We start from the raw sequence: 9349 nt of genomic DNA, 5'->3' as shown, positions 1-9349 counted from the left end.
TCGCATCAAATGTTCAATCTCTTGATTCTGCCTTTCCTGACAATCTAATCGATTATCAGTGCGCTCTATCCATTGAGCAACACTACGTGTGGGTGCTGCCTGTGAAGGTGGGGGAGCGATTTGGGAAGAACTACCAGCAACCGGTGTAGATTCCTCTAATCTCTTAAGAATGCCCATGGTGATAGGAAGTTTTGGTTGTTGGAGCTCTTCTTTATCACTCCATTGCACACCAGCTCAAGCACATAAGGCAGTGATGAGGGAAGGAAAATCGATACCATCTCGTTTAGTGCGACCCATATGTAAGATGGCATGAAAGATAACCTTACCCACATCAATGGATTTATTAGTGACAATGGCATAAATAAGCACCGCATGATCCCTCGTGACATCACTAATATGTGTGGAAGGGAGTAACCGTGCCGCTATAAAGTGTAACTAAACTTTCAACTCCTTTTTTATGGCACTCCGTTTGAATGAAACTGGCTCACCATGCGATGTCTTCCGTTGGGCTCCCTCAACGCACAACGTCGATATAATCTCATTGCAATCCTGATGATTGCCCAAGTATTGCCCATATTCATCATTTTTAATATTTGGAGTTCCAAAAAATTCGTTGATAGCGTGGCTATGAAAAGGAACACGTTTACCACGAACAAGTGCCACACCATCCACATGCTTAACAACATTCGCATAAAACTCTCGAACTACAGAAACCACTGTCGCTTCAGGTTGGTTACAAAATCGATGCCAATATCTGTCGCTAAGCATGTCGTGAATCTCCTTGTAAGGTAGAATGGGGATATCTATCCCTTGTTCGGGAATTGGCACTTTGTTGATCAAGGATGTATGATATCGCGTAGAGGCTTCGACAGATATGAACTTCGATCTATCAAAAGATCCACTGAAACTTGGTTTGGATCGTTTTGGTGCCATTCCTACAAAAGAAATTTAATTATCAAAACATATCCAGAGGAAAAATATGCAAGTAGTATTGTGTGAACAAGCATGAAAATATGAAAGATTTACAAGCATGAGTTTAATTAGTTCCTGTCCAATGCAACAATTCAAATTCAAGATTTTCATTGACAATCTCACTTCTTAAGATGCAACATAAAGTCCCTATGCCTCACAACATGAAGACAGCTTTCTCATAATCATAATTTTCACAATGCCACAATCCAATAAAAAAAAAATCTATGACAATGTACTCATCCAAAATTATCAGATATGGCATGTGTTGCACAACAATTCCAAAATTTATTTCTACGTGTTCAACCAAGCATCAAAAATTAAACAAACCTATTAGGCACCCACATCAACAAAATATTTATCAAGTATATTGGCAGCAATAAATAAAAAAAATCCATGAATCCATTAGATGGGTAACAAGAATTAGGCACTAATCATAAAAATTTTCTACACTTCAAGCATTAATCTTGAGGAAATATGAAAAACCCATTAACAATCATGCACTATGGACTCATTCAAGGAGCAAAAATTTACCAATTTCATTCTTTCTCTACAAATAATTGAAACCAAGTGATTGGAGGAGGGAAGGAAGAGTGTTTACCTTAAGAATGCAATGAGTGCAGTGGTTGTAAGTGAAAATAGAAAACAAACCCAAGTAAAAACAATAAAATGCAGAAAATTTGAGTGCAAAAGAAAAAAGAAAGCAGTAGAGTTGAAAGGGAATGAGGAGTGGGGGAGGGCGTTTGGCAGCAGGAGAAGAAGAAAGAATGAAAAAGATAGCACACCAAGGGTTTATAAAGGGTGAGGGCTATGCCTCGACCCAGCGTTGTGCCCTCACTTGTGAGTGCCGAGGCTCTCACCTGTGCGAACCCGAAGCATAACGCTTCGGGTTTCAGCGTCGCGACGCTCAATGTTTCTGTTGTAAGGGACTTGTTCAACACCCCGACTCTCCCTTTAAGGGCTGCGGTGCTAAAACATTCTATTTCATAGGCTATTTTAGCTTCGTCCAACGCCACGGCGCTCAATGTTTTTGTTTTAGAGCCTTTTTTAAGCACCACGGCTCTCTTTTTGAAGGTCACGGCGTTGAAACATTCTATTTCATGTCTATTTTTAGCACCTTTTAAGGTCGCGGCTCTGACTTCTTTTTTTTATTATTATTTTATTATTTTAATTTTTTTTGAATCCAATGACTTGCAAAAGGGAAAAAATAGATTAAAAATAAAGCAATAATAATAATAATAATAATAATAATAATAATAAAATAAAATAAAAATGAGTAAGGTTAAGAAGCTTGGGTTGCCTCTCAAGAAGCGCTTCATTTATAGTCTTCGGCTGGACTGACTTAGACTCTAGGCCGTATCAAGCAAGTGAATTGAGGACTTTTGATGATTAATTTTGCCTCCCCAATAATGCTTTAATCTTTGTCTAATGACTTTAAATTTTCGACCATCTGTCCCTCTAACTTCAATCGCTCCATGTAGGAATACCTCATTGACAATAAAAGGACTAGACCACCTTGATTTGAGCTTTCTCGGAAATAATTTCAAGCGAGAATTATAGAGCAACACTGCTTGTCTTGGCTCAAAGCTTCTTTCCAATATCTTTTTATCATGCCATTGCTTTGTTTTCTTTTTGTAGAGTTTGGCATTCTCATAAGCTTGAAGGCGAAATTGATCAAGTTCATTTAATTGCAACAACCTTTGCTCACCTGCTACTTGTAAATCAAAATTTAACTTCTTCACAACCCAATAAGCATTGTGTTCAAGTTCCACCTGTAAGTGACAAGCTTTGCTAAGACCAACTTATATGGAGACATACCAATTGGGGTCTTGTAAGTAGTCCTATATGCCAACAATGCATCATCCAATCTCTTTGACCAATCTTTTCTTGTGGGACACACAGTTTTCTCCAAAATCCTCTTGGTTTCACAATTCGATACTTCCACTTGGCCACTAGTTTGAGGATGGTACGCAATGGCAACCTTGTGTTTAACTCCATATTTTGCCAAAAGGGCATCAAAATATTTGTTGCAAAAGTGACTTCCCTCATCACTAATGATTGCCCTTGGAGTGCCGAATCGAGTGAAAATATTCTTCTTGATGAAATTCGTTACCACCTTCGAATCATTATGAGCAAAGGCTGCCGCTTCAACCCACTTGGAGACATAATCCATAGCAAGCAAAATGTATTTGTTGTTGTATGAATATATGAACGGACCCATGAAGTCAATACCCCATACATCAAAAATTTCTATCTCCAGGATGTTGTTGAGAGGCATCTCATGTCACCTTGAGATATTTCCCACCTTGTGGCACCTGTCACAATTCAAAACAAAATTGTGAGCATCCTTAAAAAATGTAGGCCAATACAAACCTGATTGGAGGACTTTAGCAGCAATCCTTGTTCCTCCAAAGTGTCCTCCATAATCTAAAGAATGGCAATGGTGAAGAACACTTTGAATCTCTTCTTTCGGGACACATTTTTTGAACATCTGGTCTTTACACTGTTTGAACAAGTAAGGCTCATCCTAAAAATAAAATTTAACATCATGTAAAAATTTCTTTTTCTGATGAGAATTTAAATCAGGAGGAATAATATTGCTTACCAAATAATTTACAAAATTAGCATACCAAAGAAGTGATTTCTTACCAACTTGAAGGATTTGTTCATCAGGAAAAGTCTCTTTGATTAAGGTTAAATCCTTACCTTGAGCTTCAATCTCTAATCTTGAAAGGTGGTCTGCAACTTGATTTTCTGTTCCTTTTCTATCACGAATCTCAAGATCAAATTCTTGAAGTAAGAGAATCCACCTTATCAATCTTGGCTTAGCATCCTCATTGGCAATCAAATATTTGATAGCTAAGTGATCAGTGTACACTATCACCTTTGTTCCCACGAGATAAGAGCGAAATTTGTCAAAAGCAAAAACCACAGCTAAAAGCTCATTTTCTGTTGTGGTATAATTTTTCTGAGCCTCATTCAAAGTCTTGCTAGCATAATAGATGGAATGGAAGATTTTATCCTTCCTTTGTCCCAAAACAGCTCCCACCGCATAATCACTCGCATCACACATCAATTCAAAAGGGAGAGTCTAATCGAGACTAATTTTGATAGGTGCAGAGATTAATCTTTTCTTCAATTCATCAAAAGCAACAAGACATTCATTATCAAACTTAAATGGCACATCTTTCTCCAACAAATTACAAAGTGGTTTAGAAATTTTTGAAAAGTATTTAATAAATCTTCTATAAAAACTAGCATGACGAAGAAAACTTCTAATACCTTTGACATTTATTGGAGGTGGTAATTTCTCAATTGCTTCAATTTTTGCTTTATCTACCTCAATGCCTTTACTAGAAATCTTGTGCCCAAGAACAATACCTTCTCACACCATGAAGTGACATTTCTCCCAGTTGAGCACCAAATTTGTTTCTTCACATCTCTTGAGTACCCTAGCAAGATTTGAAAGACAATCATCAAAATTATTTCTAAAGACAGAAAAATCATCCATAAATACCTCCAAACATTTTTCCACCATGTCTGTGAATATGGCCATCATGCATCTTTGAAATGTGGTAGGTGCATTACAAAATCCAAATGGCATTCTTCTAAAAGCAAAGGTGCCATAAGGACATGTAAACGTAGTCTTTTCTTGATCTTCAGGAGCAATAGCAACTTGGTTATAACCAGAATAACCATCTAGAAAACAATAATATTCTTTACCAGCCAAGCGATCCAACATTTGATCAATGAATGGAAGAGGGAAGTGATCTTTTCTTGTAGCTTTGTTGAGCTTGCGGTAGTCCATGCACACTCTCCATCCAGTCACAGTTCTTGTTGGAATGAGCTCATTATTGTTATTGGCCACCACAGTCATTCCTCTTTTCTTAGGAACACATTGAACTGGACTTACCCATGAGCTATCAAAGATAGGATAAATTATTCCGGCATCTAACCACTTGATGATTTCCTTCTTGACAACTTCCTTCATGATGGGATTCAATCTTCTTTGTTGTTCAATTGTTGCTCTATGATTCTCCTCAAGGAGAATTTTGTGCATGCAAATAGATGGGCTAATTCCCTTAATATCAGCTATGGTTTACCCTATTGCTTTCTTGAACTCTCTAAGTGTCCTCAATAACTTCTCCTCTTGCATGTTAGTAAGATCAGCAGAAATAATAACCGGAAGAGTAGAAGATTTTCCAAGAAAAGCATATCTTAAGTGTCACGACCCGGTACTCCCCTCGAGCCCGTGACAACCACCGCGGTGTCCCGGTAGACACTTATTACCCGGAATGTCAACCCGAAACCCCGCAAGGCTTTACTAACAGTTTCTCTGTTCCCTTGTGAGCAACCATTGTCAAATATCGTGTTCTAAAAGATTTTAAGCTGTTTCCAACTTTAAACAAATAAAATATTAATTTTTTATCTCACAGGGGTAATTTGGTCATTTTTCTCAAAATTTTGAAACTGGCTAAAAACGTATATACAAGTACAAAACACACAATTCATATTCAAAATGAGTTTAAAAGTCTAAAATCTTCATTTAAAACGAAATTATGGTTATTTGAATATAATAAGAAAATAAAAGAAATATTAAGTAAAATATTCTATTTTCTTATAAAACAATATTTATAGAGTTATACGTGAATAATTTTTATAGCGTAAAAGCTAAATAAATTTATACATACTTAAATACAGTAAGCCAAAATATTTAATTTAATTTACAATAACAAGAGTGCCCCCGAATAAACAAAAGTAAAGAGGACTGTGAACCTACGGTTTGGAAAATGCAGATCCCACTGTAGTCCTCGATGAGATCAGCTATCTACAGTCTATACTGAACCTGAAATGGGTGGAAAGGAGGGTGGTGAGATTATAAAATCCCAATGAGTAAACAAACATCATCATAAACATCTAGAGTTGAGTACATGGAGACAATAAAGTAAATCATCATAAACTGGGTTATAGCATTAGAACACATTTTGTTCAAAACACGTAAAGAGGCTTATGAATCTCATAAAAATCTAGGCTTGTGCCATAAATCCATTCTCGGGGACACCTTGGCCGAGGCATCCTACCGAGACCGCCAAGGCTATTAAAATTCACATTTCACATAAATCATGTTTTTGTTTTGAAAACATAGCCGTTCCTTGGCGTTGGCTGAGTTCCCCCTCACGTGGTGGTTTAGCGTGAAGTGAACCCTAAACTTTACCCCAGGAGATACCCTACGCGCCTCTCCGTTCGAGGTAAGAATATAATGGGGTTTACCGTGCCCCTCTAAAAGGCTGGTCCACAGAAACCCCCTACTGCAGTGATTAATTAATATATAATCCACCATATAATAAAACTCAATAACATGATATGGCAATTTTGTAATTCGTAGTTTTTCAAGGTAACCAAACAATTCGCATTTCAATACAATTGCCAACTAGCCAATCATGCTCGATTTATCATAAGCCAGTTAATTTAAACAATCAAATTGCCACAATTAACAGTCTCCGTGTACTCTATTTTTCAAAATCACTATTAATTTCAAAACAATTTATAATTTAATTTCATTGAAACTCATTTATTCATAAAACATGAAAATTTATCTTTTTAAATTCCTTTTTCCATAGAATTCATGAAAGCATCTAAAAACCACCCTAGATAATTAAAATGACAGTAAGTTTACTCACAATGTCTAGAATGCAGACTTTCGAAGCACTCTGTCTACTGGTCCTCGGATGCAATTTCCTTGCCTTTATCGGAGGACTCACCACCTTGACACAGTACAAAATCGAGAGTTTCACCAAGTTGGTACTAAATCAAAATTAAACTAATTTAGACTACCAATGCATGATATGGAATGCAAAAATGCACTGGTAACTATCTAAACCCGGTATTGGCCTAATTCGTCTTATCACCCGATTAAATTCCTAACGGGTCCGTTTAAACTCCAATTTAATTCTTTTCAGTTTCTATACCTCAATTGCACCCAAATTAACTTAATGTCCCTCAGTGTGGTGCAAATTATCAGTCCCAACAGCAAATTACGAAAATACCCCTAGTGGGTAAAAATTCGTATTTTTGCTCCGAAAATTCCCATTATTTTTCTAGGCTCATAATTCATTATTCCTTAACCAATTCTCCTAGAATAAAATCAAACTCATCCTCACTCACTACATGGTAAATTCAGCCATTAATGGTTGGGGGAGAAAATAAATTCTTTTCTTGTTGTTTTGTTTCTAAATATGCTAAACTAACTAAAAACACTAACATAAATTAAAATCAAATAAATCCAACAACTTTCTCTCTCCTAACCCATTTTTTCAGAATTGAATTCATCATGAAAACATGTAATTTAATCATGGAAAATAAAGAGAAATGCTTGGGAATAAGAAAACTCAAGCTTAATAAAAAAAACTCACCTTTTTCACTTAATTTCCTTGAAAATTCACACTTTTTCTTTGATTTTCTCTCTCTAGGGTTTTGTTTTTGTTTTCTCTCTCTTCTTGCTGGTTTGGCCGGCCATGGGGTGGAAGATGGGCTGATTTTGTGCCTTTTAAAAAGGAAAATAATAAATTAATAAAGGCATGACACATGGCATCATGTCATTGGCCCGTTTTTAAAATTTTAAAAATTTAAACATTTTATCTCCACCACATGTTTAGTCAAGGGTCAAAGATGAAGACAAAGGAAGACCATGTGCTGGAAAAAATATCCTGGTGGTGGAAAATTACAATTTTGCCCCTGAGGTGGCAAAATTACCATTTTACCCCTATACTCCAAATTATACCGAAATTAAAATTTTTCACTTCTAAACCTCAAATCATACTTCAATAAGTCAAATTATACTCCAATAAGTCAAATGGGGTCAAAAAAATCTTTTTTAAAATTCTCATTTTGTCCCCAAGTGGCAAATGACCATTTTGCCCTTAGTTAGTGAAAATTCCGATTTAACTCCAAATTGATCCTCAAACTCCAAATTACCATTTTAAGTCATCCATGAACTGTGAAACTCTTAATCTCACCTTAAAATTCCTATTTGATCTAGTTCGAGGATTAAATAAACTTTGTTGTACCTCTAGGTACAATACCGACTTTTGTAAATTTTTCGGGACTCTCCTAACATGCAATCATGCTATCATCACATGTAAGTCATGAATAGTATTTTATAAGGTCAGGCTTTACAGCACTACCCCTCTTAAAATAAAATTTTGACCTCAAAATTTCACTTACCTGATTCGAATAAAAGATGTGGATATTGGTTTCTCATCTGGCTCTCGACTTCCCACTTCATCTCCTCCATTCGAGCATTCTTCCACAATACTTTCACCATTGGAATGGTCTTGTTCCTTAACACTCGATCCTTTCGATCTAGAATACGTACAGGCTTCACCTCGAACTTCAAATCCTCATGCAACTCAATGGGAGGTGTCTCTAAAATGTGAGAGGGATCGGGAACATACTTTTTCAACATCGAGATGTGGAAGACATTATGAATCCGATCTAACTCTGGGGGTAATTCAAGTCTGTAAGCCACTGGCCCAATCCTTTCAATGATACGAAAGGGTCCAATGTATCCTGGATTGAGCTTTCCCCTCTTCGCGAATCGAATCACACCTTTCCAAGGAGAAACCTTAAGAAAAACTTTATCGTCGACTTCAATCTCCAAATCTTTCCTTCGTTTATCCGAATAATTCTTCTGCCTATCTTGAGCTGTCTTTAATCGCTCTTGGATAACTTTGACCTTATCGTTTGTCAAATCAATCAATTCCACATTCACCAATTTCCTCTCACCTACTTCATCCCAACAAAGTGGAGTACGACATTTTCTTCCATATAAAGCTTCGTACGGTGCCATACCAATGCTAGACTGAAAGCTATTGTTGTAAGTAAATTCCACCAATGGCAAATGTCTGTCCCAGCTCCCAATAAAGTCAATGACACAAGCCCGTAACATATCCTCCAAGGTCTGGATAGTCCTCTCTGATTGACCATCCGTTTGTGGGTGAAAAGCAGTGCTAAATTTCAATTTGGTTCCGAGAGCTTCTTGAAATTTCGGCCAGAATCGAGAAGTGAATCGAGGATCTCGGTCTGACACTATAGAAACGGGAACTCCATGTAGCCTCACAATCTCATCTATATAGAGCTGAGCTAGTTTCTCAATAGAGTATGTACTATGGACAGCTAAAAAGTGAGCGGATTTAGTCAACCGATCTACGATCACCCAGATCGCATCCTTCCCCCTCTGTGTCCGCGGCAATCCCAAAACAAAATCCATAGTTACATGCTCCCATTTCCACTCGGGAACAGGTAAAGACTGAAGTGTACCTGCTGGCCTCTGATGCTCCGCCTTAACTTGCTGACATACGAGACACTTTGCTACGAATTC

The 9349-nt window shown here is 37.0% G+C and overlaps 1 pseudogene; it reads right to left on the bottom strand.

Moving 5' to 3' along the window:
- Positions 436-4960, bottom strand: LOC108663604 (annotated as a pseudogene).

This window comes from Theobroma cacao, chromosome 10, assembly GCF_000208745.1.
Source record: "Theobroma cacao cultivar B97-61/B2 chromosome 10, Criollo_cocoa_genome_V2, whole genome shotgun sequence".
NCBI lineage: Eukaryota > Viridiplantae > Streptophyta > Magnoliopsida > Malvales > Malvaceae > Theobroma > Theobroma cacao.
The sequence above is the reverse complement of the archived record's forward strand: the minus strand, read 5'-3'. Positions and strand labels throughout refer to the sequence as shown.